This window comes from Oryzias latipes, chromosome 4 (genome assembly GCF_002234675.1).
Source record: "Oryzias latipes chromosome 4, ASM223467v1".
NCBI lineage: Eukaryota > Metazoa > Chordata > Actinopteri > Beloniformes > Adrianichthyidae > Oryzias > Oryzias latipes.
Genome location: NC_019862.2, coordinates 9,606,022 through 9,619,328, shown reverse-complemented (window position 1 = coordinate 9,619,328; position 13,307 = coordinate 9,606,022).

Below are 13,307 nucleotides of genomic sequence, written 5' to 3'. Positions count from 1 at the left end.
ATTGGCTGCAATGCTGCGTGGGAGTGGAGAACAGTCTGGGGCCTAACAAGTGGTCAATGTTACACATGGCTGCAGTTGTAGGAAGATATAATACATAATATTCCTGGCTATGACACATATTTGCTCTAATTAATGTCTGCTGCTGCTCAAGCCCACACTCAGTTCCTGTGTGCTTTACGCCTCAGGTTATGCTAATTTACAAAGCATTTTGACATAACGGCAGTCGAGGCAGACTGACAGCTCACAGCAGGGTGAGTAGAAATTGCACTGTTTATCATTTGGCATTGAAGGAAATGACTCAGAATGTGGCAGGAATGCACTTTATGTTAGAGCACATAGTGCAGTGTGTTGTTTAACTTTTGCAACAATTATGTGGCATTTTGTGCAATTATCTTCAAATTGTCAAATGGATCACTTCTATTTTTGTGATCTTTTTTTTCCCATACAGAGACCTTGAATGTCAGTTTAGAGCATTTGGGTTTTTGTTTATTTTATTTTATTTTTGCCAGTTGAAATGGCACAGATAAGGACGTGCATGACAATGAGAAGAGAAAAAAAAATCGTCTTGCAAAGTAAACCACGATCTATTTTTATAAAGAGTAGTTATTTTCCCTGAGACATAAAGATTAACATTTACAATATAAATTAAAAATACTAATAGGTGATGAAGAATTTGAGACAGAAGTATTCGATTGTTTTGCTTTATTTTTTCATAATCAAGTTTTCCGGTTAAAAAGGCTTTCCTCAGGAAAAAAAAAGATCGATTTGGTGTTTCTCTTTAGCACATAACAAAAACGTGGCCTTGCTTTCAACAACTTTGTTTTTTTTGCATGACTTACTCAGAAGCAGCTTGTTTGGTTCTCCTGAAAGTGAAAAAAAAGCTCTTCAGCACAGAAATTTCCAAAAACAGCAAACAAGAAAGCCCACAATTAGAGTTGCACACTCTTGTTTTCAATCTGCAAAAAAACCAAAAAGTAATTTCCCCTCTTACCTCACCTCCTCAGTCTTTGTTTATCTTCACACTCTGACCTTAGACACTGGTAAACTTTGCGGGTAAGCAGGTTTATTTTCATTTTGGGGGCAGGGAAATATGATCTGTGACTATTCATCTGCGAGACGGAGTTCGGCCTCAGCACCTTCAGACTTTGCGTGTGGCCTCATCACGAGCACGTGCTCCCCTTATATCCTCTGTGTTTTGCTGAGGGAGAGGATAGCCCCTCGTTAAACATTGATTAAGATGTAGGATTGTAGATGAGGGGCAGAGAGCTTGGTTCTTCCCACAGAGCTGCTCGGCCCTGAAAACAAGGAAGAAAGCGCCGTCAGCAGAACGGGGAAACTGATTAAGACCGATGCACTCCTGACCAAACACAAGTATGAGACTAATTACAGACTAAACATGGGGAGATAAAGACAAAAACTCCTGAAATTCTAGAAATATTTCTTTTTGTCCACACAGTGAGAAAAACCTGCTATTTATGAAATTTTAATTAACAGAACAATTAAATGATAAATTTATTAAATGTCTACAACAAAGAGTACTTTTGCTAATTTGATTGTAGTTTTGCCACAAAAAGATTTGTTTGATTTATTCATGCTTGTCAAATTAAACAATAATTGTGCTCTTTCTTTTTCCTTCCCAAAAGTCACAGCTTCACTAAAAATTTAATTATGCATCTCTACAAGAAAAAAAAAATCAGTAAGAAAAGAAAATCCTCCGTATTTCTTCAAGAAAACTGTCTTTTTAGGTCCACTTTCATCTTTTTTTCATGTTCAGTTAAAGAATTTTCCTTTCCAATCTTTCAGAATTCGCTGCATTTATCATTAGCTTTTGCAGAAGGAAAACCGTGAGCAGAAAGCATTGGCGATCATAGAATTATAGATCCTTCAACATGAATGAAAGTGATTTTGCACCGGCAAAAGAAAACCCTCAAAGACCACAAACAGTAACTGGCAGCACAAAAGTAACTTTCCAGCTTTTGAAGTTAAAGGGGACCTTTTTTACCGCTCACTCTTCTCCTCCTCCTGCCTCTTTTGTCCTGTCCCCAACTTCAAATATACAAATTTGTGGCCCATGGGAAACTTAGATCTGGTCCGGTTGAGGTGAAAAATCCAATTAACCTGCAGCGCAGCTGCCTTCATTATAATCCCCTCCCATAATTATGAAATTACTAGATGCAGGGTTTTAAATTAAAAAAATGATGAGAGTGACTGGCGCAGGAAGAAAAAAGGTGAAATAAACCAGTCCTTGCCAGGATACAGTTCCCATTCACCTCCAGAAGGAACAGCCAATTCAGATGGGGAAGTTTGAAGTTGAGGCCTATCAGAAACCTTTGTAATCAGGATAAAACAAGCCAAAAACACTTGTGGGGAGGGGCTGGATCTTAATCTACCCACCAAGGTTAATCGATATGGACGCTCATGTTTCATGCATTTATGCTATTGAAGCCATTTATTATGCTTAGTAGTCCTTTCACCTATGAATAAAGGTGCATCAAAAAGTATTGTTTTTTGGTCTACACGGCGTCCATGATATATCACATGTTTTTTCCTCTTTAGTTGCAAGTAAAACTGGAAATTTAATGTTTTTCTTTAATAATTATAAGTTAGTTATTTTATTGTGAGAGGTTTTTTTAAAAAAAAAAGAAAAAGGTGTTTCACATCCACTACTCATATCACTTTTGACAGTACAGATCAAATCATTTTTTGGACAAAATTTGTTTTTAAGCTGTTAAAACTGCACTTGTGTCATGCACATCCCTACTTTTTCTGAACAATCGTCACATTAGGACAATGTGACACAGCCACAACATACATTTTGCGCAAATTGCATAGATGAAAATTGGTTATACGTGTAACCCTTGTGCTATCCTAGGCACTTTAACATTGGGAGTTGGGTCATCTAGACCCACTAGACAGTGCAACGAACCTTTTTTCTTCAATGATTTGTGATCTTCACTGGTGTCCATGGATTACATGAATTCTTTCCACCTTTATCCACCTTTGTCATGGTAGGGAGAACACGTCAATGTAAGGGTGGGGTCATCTAAGATAGCACAAGGGTTTTAAGTGGGAAAAGTGAGAAGAGTTGTGGTCTTTATCTGAAATCTTTACAGATGCATCGCGCAAAGAACATGTAGAGCAACGTAGGTCATGAACCATGTGTGATTTTTGCGCTGTTTAAATGCAATTTATCAGTGATTTGTGTGTCAAGTCTGGTAGAAATGTATAAAGCGGTCGTGGAAAGCCAAACATTTGCATAAGCATTTCGCAAAAATCACGTACAATTGCATATGATTTATGTAATAATTTCATTTAAACTACATAATATAAACATAAACTGCATAATTCTCAACTGACTGAAAATTTTGAACAGCTAAAAACCAAATTCATGAGAAGACCCATCGGCCGAAACCCTCGACGGACATCCGCGCACACTGACAAATAACGAACGCAAGAAACACTTTTGGAAAATGCGCAAAGTGTGCGAAGCGGCAGTGTGCCATAACCTTTAAGTTCTGAGTGATCGCAATGTTTTGCATGAGTGCCATAATAAAAAGACAGTTTGAAACTAAAGGTCAAAAAAGCAGGAATTCAACTTTATATGTACCACCCTTTGACCAAATCGCACATCAGACAAAACACCACAATGAAAAGTAAAGGGCTAAAAAGGGAAAGAAACCACGAGGAAATGGTGAAACAAGTGATGACAAAAGTTATATTTTTTTTATTTGAAATGGTTTATTTCAAGCAATTAAATAGAAATAGAAATAATACAAAAAAGCAATACAATCATCAGTTATACATTCATACAGTAACTAATCAAACTTAGGATAAATAGACATATTAATAAATATTGCTTGAAAGGGAGTGGAAGGAAGCGAACTTATATAATCCCACCCCGTTATACTGTAACCATTTTATTACATGATTTATCAATATCCGATTCCTAGCTTTTATCGGACAGAATTAAGAATCGTAAAGTATCAATAAAGCACATGACAAAGATGAATTACTTTATTATTATGTAAAAAATATTACTATAACAAGTACTACCCCTGTAAATATTTAGCTAGCATCCATCCATCCATCTTCCTCCGTTTATCCGGGACCGGGTCACGGGGGCAGCAGTCTAAGCAGAGATGCCCAGACTTCCTTTGCCCCAGCCATTTCCTCTAGCTCCTCTGGGGGAACCCCGAGGCGTTCCCAGGCCAGCCGAGAGACGTAGTCTCTCCAGCGTGTCCTGGGTCTTCCCTGGGGCCTCCGCCCAGTGGGACATGCCCGAAACACCTCTCCAGGGAGGCTTCTAGGAAGCATCCGGACTAGATGCCCGAGCCACCTCAACTGGCTCCTTTCAATGTGGGGGGAGAAGCGGTTCTACTCCGAGCTCTCCGCAGGTGGCTGAGCTTCTCACCCTATCTCTAAGGGAGCGCCCCGCCACCCTACGGAGGAAGCTCATTTCAGCCGCTTGTATTCGGGACCTCGTTCTTTCGGTCATGACCCATAGCTCATGACCATAGGTGAGTATTGGAACGAAGATCGACCGGTAAATTGAGAGCTTTGCTTTTTGGCTCACCACAACGGACCGATACAGCGACCGCATAACTACGGACGCCGCTCCGATCCACCTGTCAATCTCACGCTCCGGTCTTCCCGCACTCGTGAACAAGACCCCCAGATATTTAAAGTCCTCCACCTGTGGTAAGGATACTCCACCCACCGAGAGATGGCAAGCTACATTTCTCCGGTCAAGAACCATGGCCTCGGATTTAGCGGCGCTGACCCTCATCCCAGCCGCTTCACACTCGGCCGCAAACCGCCCCAATGCACACTGGAGGTCCTGGCTCGATGAAGCCAACAGGACAACATCATCTGCAAAAAGCAGAGAGGAAATCCTGTGGTCCCCAAACCAGATCCCCTCCGGCCCCTGGCTGCGCCTAGAAATTCTGTCCATAAAAACTATGAACAGAACCGGTGATAAAGGGCAGCCCTGCCGGAGTCCAACGTGGACCGGGAACAGGTCTGACTTACTGACTTATTTAGCTAGCATCATACTAAAATCGCAATGTCACATTCATTATTAACGTAGATTGTCAAGCATAATGCTTAGGAATATAAAATCATCTGGCTGCCATGGTTAAATAACAACACTTTCCTATATCATGGTGTGACTTACAGCACTGTTTTTTAGCGATTAGTGACCATCCATCCTCATCTTCTTTCACTTAGGGCCTTTACAGACTCCATCTCATCAGCAATTCTTATCGACGCTCGGTGAAGGGGACACCTCCAGCAGCAACGGCAGGAGCTCTTGTTGTGAACAGGCTTTTACAGGCCAACATATGTACCTGCATTACGTATGCAGGCAGAGTCTCTTGTAAAAACCATCTGCTGCACTCTGTATTCTGTCAGCATCAACATTTCTAGTCATGATTTAAAAAAACAAGACATGTATGGTTTACTTAATATCATTCTTAAATACATTTTCATTAAAAACAATAGAAAATTTTAAAAATGTTGAAAAGGTTAGTGTGCCACGTTTTTTTGAATGGTTGACACTGTACTACATTTGCCAATAAATTGCAAGAAGGGCAACATTTTCATGTAACGTTCACTTCTTCTAAGTTCACACCATCCCCGGCAACACCCATTCAAGCGACCACTTTCATTGAAAAGTCTATGTAAATGCTCATATATGTTTGACTTATGTTCCTATGTTCACGCATCGCTACGCAGGTTTTTGTGTTTCTTTTCAGACTATACATAAATAACGTGAGATTATTGAACGTGCATTAAAAGTTAAACCAGTTGAACTTTGACCTGATTTGGTAGTGATGTATAGGTACTGTTTTTTTTTTAATTCCTGGAAGTGCCAGCCGTTTGAAAATGCATCATGATGGATAAATTAATAATTGCAGTTTGTGCCCTACCGTAAATTATATGGCACAAAGTCTTTCATACATCGCAATTACAGAAAATTCTGGAGCAAGAAATTCTTGAACGCATGTCAAATGCCCAGTTTGTACACAGTATCAGAGGTCAGAGGCGATAGACATGCAACCTTTTGCCATAACGTTTAAAACCCAGATCATAAGTCAGTTTCTATTATTGTTTTTCAAATGAACCCTTTTTTACACCAACCATTAAAACGAGCAGGCACATTTTTTGTGATTTTTTTTTCTTTTTATGTTTTCTTTTAAATCTAGTCTTTTCACAAATAAATGTATAATATTTTGAATAAACTATGATATTTTACCTCCAAATATGACAAAGGAAAAAAAAGGAGTTTGGCAGATCTAAGTTCTCTGTTAGGGTCTTGTTTACCTAAATCATCATCCTACTTCCCCTGGTAACATATTATGTGCTGCTAATGCTAGCAATTTTAAGGACATTAGTAAGTGCATAAAAATATTAAAGGCTTACTGAGTTCACTAAGCTAAAAAAAAACATTGAAGTCCCTATTTTAATTTAATTTTATTTTATTTAAATCAGCTGTTCTCTGTGTTTTGTGCGTTTGGTGTTTTTATGATAGCTGTAGGATCACTTTTTTATCTGAAGACTTTCATCTCCATTCAGAGAAGTGGTATACTGGAAGACCCCTCCACTTTAGAAAAGAAATGCCTGAAGTCTTCATCAAAAATGAATATGACTCACATCATAAGAGAGTCTTTTTGACTACAGCAACCGCACTGCAACACTTGCCAACACAAAAACCCACCTTCAGTCTCTGAATGAAAACGTCTGCATTAAAAGGTCACTTTTTATGTCCAAAGCATCAGACAAGGCATCTCAGTATTTCCCCATTCTCTGCAGAACGCCTCGTTTTTCACTGAGACACATGTAAAGATGGTCAATAAAATGCCAGACCTGGTGAAAAAAATACAAGCAAAAGCCCATTTCCATAAATTACTTATTAGCAGAAGCATGGTGTTATGACAAAAAGATGATGAAAACAAGCAACATAGTAAAAAATTTGTAAACAGGTGTTGCCTTTGAAATCTATATTCAAAATATGTTGTGCATTTTCTGAGCCTGGTGCTGTCTTCATCATTGATAAATAGAGGGGCTGCAGTAATAACCTTGAATATCAGTGTGCATTGGAACTGAATATTGATTCCGAGTTTCCTTGCTAGTGGCAAATGTGCGGGTGGACCATAAAAAGAAGATAAAAAATATATTATGAATGTCTCCTTTGGATTGTAGTTTCTCATTAAGATTCAGAAGGGCTTTTTGCAGATGAACCTTGTCATGCTAATCCTGGGCAAGTGGTCCCACAGGGTCCTGGTAACTGTGTGAGAGCATGCGGTGTATCTCCAAGAACATTTTTTGTGTCTGATCTCTGTCATATCCCCTCCGTTGCCTTTGTGTTGTCATTGTCCTATTTGTATAGTAGTTTGTCTTTGTCCAATAAAAGACACTGAAATGCAAAACGTGCTCTATTTCTCTCTTTTAAAGGGGAACAGTAAAATGTCTCACATGTGCACTTCAAAATAGTACTAAACAGTTCAAAAACGGTAAAAAAAAATACTTTCCAATGTGTTAAACTTTGCAATAAACATTGTATATTTTATTAATTTGCAAATACAGACATGAAAGTTATTAGAATAACCAATCTGATATGAAACAATATACTAATATACAGCATAGGAATAAGTTATTGTACTTTTAATTCAGCAAAATATTGTGAAACTTTCCTTTTTTTGTAAATGATACATTTCTTTTAAGTCCTTTTAGATAATGTTTTGAGTTCTTTTTTATTCAAATTGTATAATCTAAATCAAAAAATGTTTTCTATGAGAAAATATCTGCAGAGTGACAGGAGTTCATTAGGAATTTACCATTTAGTTGTAGGTTTACACGCTCGCTGTCCTGCTACCTTACAGCCCCTAACAACTCAGATCTAACATTACAGGTAAAGTAAAAAACAAGCAATTTTACAACTATTAGCTTTTTCAAGTGTAATTGTGTAGTCTACTCCTGATTAACTCCAGCTTAATTTAGTCATATGTGTCCTCCATCATGAGAACAATTCGACAAAAACACCAAATTTCCAGTTGTCATTGGAGTGAGTCTTTAGCTCAAGTTTTTATCAGGTACAACTCATAGAAAAGTTATGCTGCATCAAAAAAACAAAACAAAACGAAAAAAAAAAGACTTGCAGGATCCATATATTTGTATCCTGCTTGGTTTTTTCTCCCTGGTTGAAAATGTAATGATTGAGCAGACATTTTGTTTTATGCCTAAAGCGAGGCTTGAAAACTTTTCACTTTATGGTTTTGGTAGCTTAAGCTACAAAACCAGCTTAAAAGCTTAAAATGACCTGATTGTCCTTTATAGCTCCCTATTTAAACTTCTGCATGACTTCTGATGGTTTACCAATGACAATAAGATGTCTTGTCAATCAAGAAAATTACGTCTCAGATACAATGGATCACGTTGCAGACAGGAAAGGGAAAAAGCATTATGTTGACTGAAAAAGGGAAGACAAGCAATTAATGACATCCGAGCTAGGGTTTCAAATCTCCAACAATCAAAAATAGATTTCAATGATCAGATGATCCAGTACTGGCATGCTTCCACCTTCTGAATAATTTCTCTGTTAATACAGAAAGATAGATTGCCTTAAGCTTATTTGTGATGATCGTACAATCCTCACTCAGCTCTGTGAATGGCGCCTATTACTGTTCGAGCAGAAGCTGTGGAAATGGGCTTTTAATTTAAATTTATTTCAGCAACGTTGATTGCATGAGAACACACTGGCACTGCCACCTCATTGATTAATTTAACCCTTTCTGGGAAGTCTGGCTGTAGATGCATGTGTCCTGAGAGGAATATCAATTTAATCACAGGCTATGTGCCTTGACTTTGCTGCTCAAATCAGAAGCTTACAGTGTGGAGCAATCATTAAAACCAATGTTCATCTTGCTGCCTGTCTTGTGGGGACTTAAAACATCGTTAGAGCCGGGGGATTCTAACAGATGCAGAATGGTTGTTTTGTTTTCGAGCACATCAGGTCTTTTCAGCTTGAAGGTGATATCAACTTGCAACCGTATTATGGCTCACTTGGATATTGTCGCTTACAGCTGTGAGTGGCAGATGAGCGAAATTAGATCTCCAGCTGACACTGGCACAAGCAACAGTTTTTTTCATGCCTCAAATTTTGTTGGTTTCAGTGCAGCTTGGAGGCAAGCTAGTTTGAAAACAAATGTTTATGCCGATGGTTTAACCAATTTCAAAGAGGTTACATCGAGGTAGCCAGAAACACATTTGCCAGAAGGAGAGAGTGGAGTCACACTGGGGAAAAATGGTTTGGGGTTTTTTTGCGCTTTTTTTGGCCTTCTGATCACATAATAGCAAGCTAATAAAGTTTTAAAGGCTAAACTGGTGTTCCAGTGGAAGAAGAGCTTTTTTCCAAAACAGTGATGCAAGCCAATCTTTTCTATAATCATCTTTTAAATGTCAACAGAACTAATGACATAGTGAGCTTCATTAACCTGCACTTGTCTTAATTTTGTCAGATAGTATCATAAAATCCATGCCTCATTTTTTACCACATGATGATGTTATTCACAGGGAAATGACACATGGATAAAGACATGAGTCCATTTGATATATTTTTCAGGTGTTTGACAGTAGGAAATTTTCTGTTAAATTAAATCTGATTAAAACAACAGAAAATAAAAGCTTTCTCATTTTGCAATTAAAAAACAAGAATACAGATATTAATTCTTGCCATGCATGCATGTAATGATTTGTGCCTTGTTGCTTTTTGTAGCTCTTTTTAACTATGAAGTAACAACCGAGAATTCCGAGCACCTTTGAACTACTCACAGACTGATGAGCAGCAGGTGGGAATTGGAGCAGGCGGGACAATCTGAGGACCAGAATAACAAACAAGAACTGGGGTGAGATGCATTGCTATAGTTTCACTAAACAAAAAAAGAAATTCAAATCAAACTTAGATCAGAATTTAAAAGGGGATACGTAGCACCAAGGTAGAATCGCCACTTTATGTATCTGTTTTAATTCCTGCATTGCATGTCAGTGTTTGCTGCTTCTGTGGTGTTCTGGATGGACCAGGAAATTATTTGACCTGCTCTTTGAGCATAGATAACCATAGAACCCAGGTAGCAAAATTAGTTGCTGGAGCTTTTTGTTCTTGTTTTTTATTTATTTATTTATTTATTTATTTATTTATTTATTTTTAAGTAGAGTAAAGTAAGTCAAACTGTTTTACATGTTTGCAGTTCACACAGAAACTGCAATGGTTTGTACTGTGAATAGTCTAACACTGGTATCACCATGATAGGTGCCTTTTTTGTAGCACCTGCTGTTTAAGAGGTCTTTGCATAGCCCTGCTCCCTACACAGACTCAATGCAATCCTTGCATTTCTGATTGAAAGATGGTAATTTTGTCATAAAACCTACAAGAAAAAATTTATTATAAAGTTTATGGTTGTGTTTACAACTTGATATCTCTGATTAAATACAAAGATACATTGACTGCAGGGTCAATGTATAAAAATATGTCCAAATGAGACATCATTTGGTACAGGAACCTTTGAAGACAACAATGTGCAAAAACTACAGTGGCCCAGAAGTGCAAATCACATCAACAAATTCGGGAATACAAAAGTACAATCAACTACTATTAAAAAAGCAACAATAAAAATTATTACATTACAGAAATCATATCAAAATTAATTTCGAGAAATGTAAATGAAATTGTGAAAAATGAAATAAAGCAAGAAACCAGGAAAGTGGGTGTTACGGGACATCACTGGTTGGATGATGACATTTGTTCACCATTTCAACTGGAAGTTATTTGGCATGAAGTGCCTTAATCCAAAAACATGATAATTAGTGACTCAAGCAAAGCTGAGTAGCCAATCGTAAGCCACAGCCTCTGCAAAAGTTTGGTGATTTCCCAAGCAACTCCATACAACAGTTTGACCAAAACATCCTTCTGCGTTCCTTCTTCTTGCAAACTTAAACATCATCATCCAATCAGTGGTGTCCCATAGTACATACCGTTCTCTGGTTTCTTATTTTGTTTCATTTTTTCTACATTTCATTTTGTTTTCTGGAAATTCTGGAATTTTGTTATGATTTCTCAAATTTATTTATTGTGTTTTTTATCATTATTTGTTTTGCTTTTTTAATTGTGATCTTTAACATGCTTTTGCATTAAGTGATGTATTGATGTGATTTCCGGGGCCACTGAAAAAAAAAAAAAAACCTAACAAAAAGAAGTCAGAGCCTCGATATCAACACGTGTCATCCAGATAGACGAGTCAATTTTAGTGTGCCACATGTGATGTGCAGCGCCTTGAGCTGCACTATCTGCAGTCATTTCCTGTTGTCTAAGTTCAAAGTGTTTGTCACCCGGCATCAGTCACACTGCTGGTTCGCCTCTTGTTGCTCAGGGACCTCGCAGCAGTAGCATGAAATGTTGTTTTCCCCTTAACAGTACACTGGGTCACTTGGTCGATTGTGGCAGGAGGTCACGGCAGACAGTGGTGCCCACTGTCACCAGTCCGTGATGGAATGCTCCCAGGATTCCCAGTTACACAGTTTTCCTGGAGGAAGAAACACTAAGAAATGGGTAAAAAAGCAAAGTAATAGGTGATGCTGCAAAGCAAAATGGCAGTTGGGTACATTTCGTGACTCCTGAACTTTTTTTTTGGTCTCGATTCAACATAGAATAAGCAAAGGACAGTAGTTATGGAAAAAATGCATCCTGGACTAAAAAAAGTCCACTTGATTAAAACAACACCAAGGATTAGGAAGGACTTCTGTACATATTTGCCCAGAGGCATTAATCAACAGTAGGCACACCACACTGAATAATAAGTGAGGTGATTATACAGCAACACAATACTGCTCTTGTTCTTGATACCAGGCATGAACTGGTTTACAAGCCACTTGTTGGTTGCATATGATATAACAACACCAATTGTCAAACACAATAGCAAATCAGTGAGAAGTGTTCTTTTTGCTTGAATTTTCCCCTTATCCCACAATGGAGGATACCTTCAGATTGAGAAACATGCAATTTTAAAGACATCCTGGTTATGCAGTGGATGATTTTCCTTGCTTCATGTTTTTTTTCTTCTTTTTGGCTTTTTTTTTCTGTTGGTCTGAAATAAATCAGGTGTCTGTTTTGAAAGATTTTGCAAAGATTAAAAGCTGAACAATGTTCCTAAAATAAATTTCTACTGTTCATTCAGTACTTGATATGAGCTAGTTCTAGTGAAAGCAGCACTGAGGGAATAAGCAGCAGGATTCAAATCAATTTGCTGTAATTGTAAAGCACAACGGTTTAACAACATCCCAAACCAGCTAAACTGAGAAAAGTATTGACTTTTCACGTCTATATAATCTGCACTGATTTGTAATGTGACACCCCTTGGTGCAAGATGCTGGCTGACAATGGACATGATAATAAAAATGTATCATTTTAGCACGTCTTGTAATTAACCTCATGAATATATATTGGTTTGTTGAGTTTCAAGCATCTTAGATTTACACCTTTAGATCTAATCAACACCTCCACATGCTTCTCAGAATTATCAAACCACTGCTCAGAAAAAGAAAACGCTGATTTATACTTTCCAAGTATCTCTATCTCAACAGTTGAGGTCTTGGAGACGATGATCAGGAGGCGTCAGGGTTCAGAGGCAGCGAGATCTACCACAAAGCTTGAGCGGAGCATTGGTGCAACTGCAGTTTAAATCTTTAGAAGATTAGTTCAAAATGACATGAGCAAGAATATTGGTGCAATCCAATGGTAGCCAAGACCGGAATCCAAAAAGAGACCATCAGGAAGTTGAGAGCAAAGGGCGCTGTTACTGGAATGCAGTCATTTTCAGGATTCAAATACAAGTTAAAAAAAAACAAAAACTTTGTCTCTGAGCCAAAATTAGAAAAAATGTTCATACTCCATTAGGCTGCACAAAGAGTGGTTTATTTACAAGTTATTTACAAGTTAAATACTTGTTAAAGGTCAAATGTTTGGCTCAAAATATTAAGAATATGATGACCAAAAATATCTGAGTTGGTGTATGTAGACTTCCAGCTGTGTATGGGGCATATTAAAAAAAGTGTATTTGGTGGTCATGCATTGGTGTTCTGTAATAACTTTCTCAGGGACACAGATTGCATCTACAAGTTTTTAAAATGTCATATCAACCCAGTTCTTTGAAGATTTTAATGGATTCATTATTATTTTACAAATGATGTCTGACTGAAAGACACAGATGCATGTGTTGATGGTGCACTTTGTACAAGAACTCTGTGACTTTGTGTGT